The sequence below is a fragment of the Vespa crabro genome, chromosome 9, assembly GCF_910589235.1.
Source record: "Vespa crabro chromosome 9, iyVesCrab1.2, whole genome shotgun sequence".
Classification (NCBI taxonomy): Eukaryota; Metazoa; Arthropoda; class Insecta; order Hymenoptera; family Vespidae; genus Vespa; species Vespa crabro.
The window spans coordinates 3,577,501-3,580,000 of NC_060963.1; the positions used below are offsets into that span (position 1 = coordinate 3,577,501).

At 32.0% G+C, this 2,500-nt stretch overlaps 1 protein-coding gene across 2 annotated transcripts in view; it reads left to right on the forward strand.

Moving 5' to 3' along the window:
• LOC124426903 (ras GTPase-activating protein raskol) overlaps positions 1 to 2,500 on the forward strand; it is a 187,982-nt gene that overhangs the window by 55,440 nt on the left and 130,042 nt on the right. The gene's annotated exons all lie outside the window — the stretch shown is intronic.

Consider the following 2,500-nt stretch of genomic DNA (forward strand, 5'->3'; position numbering starts at 1 on the left):
AAATATGTACAATATTTGTATGTATTTACGCTCGATCAATTTCAATAATTCAAAGACCAAGGCAAATATAATAGGGATAGAGATACTTGTGTCATCTAATGATATAAAATCGTTAGATGATTTCTCGAGGGTGCACGTGACATCCCTTCGTTCCATGGAATTACTATTCTTGAATGAACGTTTACAAGAAGATGTACGAAAAAGAAAGAAAAAGAGGGAGAGAGAGAAATAGAAAGAAGTCGAATAAATTCTTAAACCCCATTTTATCTCTCTCTTTCTCTCCCTCTCTTTCTCCCTCTCTCTATTTTCGAACACAATTCCATAAAAGTAAAAAGAAATGAACGAACGATTTGCGATGTATCCTTCTTTGTCTTTTATCATTCTCTCTTTCTTTCCCTATCTATCCATCTATCTATCTATCTATCTATCTATCTATCTATCTATCTATCTATCCCTTTCTCTCTCTCTGTCTCTTTCTCTTTGTCTTTCTCTATTTCTCGTTCCATCTCTTTCATTCTTCGTCCTCCTTTGGAAATCTCTTCACGCTCGTCGTATCTTCACCGTTAGATTTATTCAAACGAGCGAATCTCTCTAGCGAGTGATTTCAAATGCCAGGTCCCAACGTCTTCCCACGTTATTCCCTCGTAGTTCACTCTTTCTGTTCTTACCGACAATTCAGATTTTTCTTCTTTTCCTTTTTTCTTTCTTTCATTTTCTTTCTTTTTATTTATTTTTTTTTTTTTCTTTTTTTTTCCCCTCCCCCTTTACGCGATCTTCTTACTCTCTTCTTCCTCCCTTGCTACGCCATCTTTCATTTCTTTTCTTTTCCAACGTCGTCCTTCTCCTACTCTTCTATTTCTTTCGCAATTCTTCAAGCGGATCACGTACGTCACAAATGTGAATTGCCACGGTAAATCGTAACTCGTAAATGTCGATTCCCTTCTTCGTCTCTTCATCCCCAATATGTCGATCTTGAACGAATGAAATAAATCGTCGCCATTTTGTCGATATCGATTGTCAAATTAATTATAACTACGCATTTGTGCTTATTATAATATGTATATATATGTATATACATGTGTGTGTGTGTGTGTGTGTATGTATATGTTCCTCGTGTTTGCATACTCGTATAAACTTTATTATATATTGCCTAATTTTTTATTACTTGTTTTTTTTCTCTCTCTCTCTCTCTCTCTCGTTTTTATTTTTATTTTTATTTTTATTTTTTTTTTTTATTATCTAATTACTTTTTCCCTTTTTTTTTATCTCGTCTGAGATTAAATAATACCCCGGTCTTGTTTTTTTTTCTTTTTTTTTTTTTTTTTTAAATCGATTCCCATTTTGTCTGTATCAAAAAAAAAAAAAAAAAAGGAATCATAACGTCGCGTTGAAATTTTTTAACGAGTCCAGTATTTAAATGTTCGGGAGAAACGATGAAGAAAAAAAGAAAGAATGAAAGAAAGAAAAGGGGAAACGCGTCTCGACAGAAAAAGAGAATTTTTGGCTATTTTGGACTTGAAACGTTCCCCTCCTCATCCCTCCTCTCTCTCTCACTCTCTATCTCTCTTTCACTTCCTCTCCCCACTATCCTCTACAGTCTAACAACATTCAGTAAGAATTCCTCTTCGTCTGGCCAATTCAAAATGCTTTATTTTGGCGGTTGGCAGAAAGTTGGCAAGAACCATCCGGTTGATCGACCAACCGGTATTGAACACGTACGATACAAGAGTATCTACGAGTAAATCGTATCTATCTATCGTCATCGTCGTCGTCGTTGTTGTCCTCGTCGTTGTCGTCGTTGTCGTCGTCGTCGTCGTCGTATCGTTGGATAGATACCGGTCGATCAACGATGCGGAATAAAGAGGAGTCTATCTAGAGCGGACTATGAAAGCCATCAAAGTCTTTGCGTTTTACACAAGTTTGATATTTTCAACTACTTTCTTCTCGATCCATTTTCCTTACTTCTTCATATTTCCTTCAATTTAATATAATAAAATGAACGTGGATTATTTTTTTATACGTTATGTACATACATACATATATATATATATATATATATATATATATATATATATATATATAGCAGGGATTAATTAAAAAAGCGTTTACGCTATAATCTTCTATAATGTGTAAATTATATGCTTGCACTTTCTTTCTTTTTTTTTTCTTTCTTTTTTCTTTCTTTTTTTTTTTTTTTTTTTGTTATAGGCAGAAAATTAATTTCTACTTGATATCAGACATATTTTCAGTTATTTTTTCTTTTTCTTTTTTTTTTCTTTTTCTTTTTTTTTCCTTCCTTTTGTATACTTATAAGTATTCTGAGAAAAAAGAAATTTTTGAGATTAAAATATTCTGAGAAAAAAAATTATACAAGTATAATTTTAGTAGTGCAATATATTATAGTATTTAGCGTAGTACAATATATTACTCTTATAATTATATTGATATTATTGTACTAGAATAGAATTATATAAATTTTTTTTTATCGACATAGATAAAA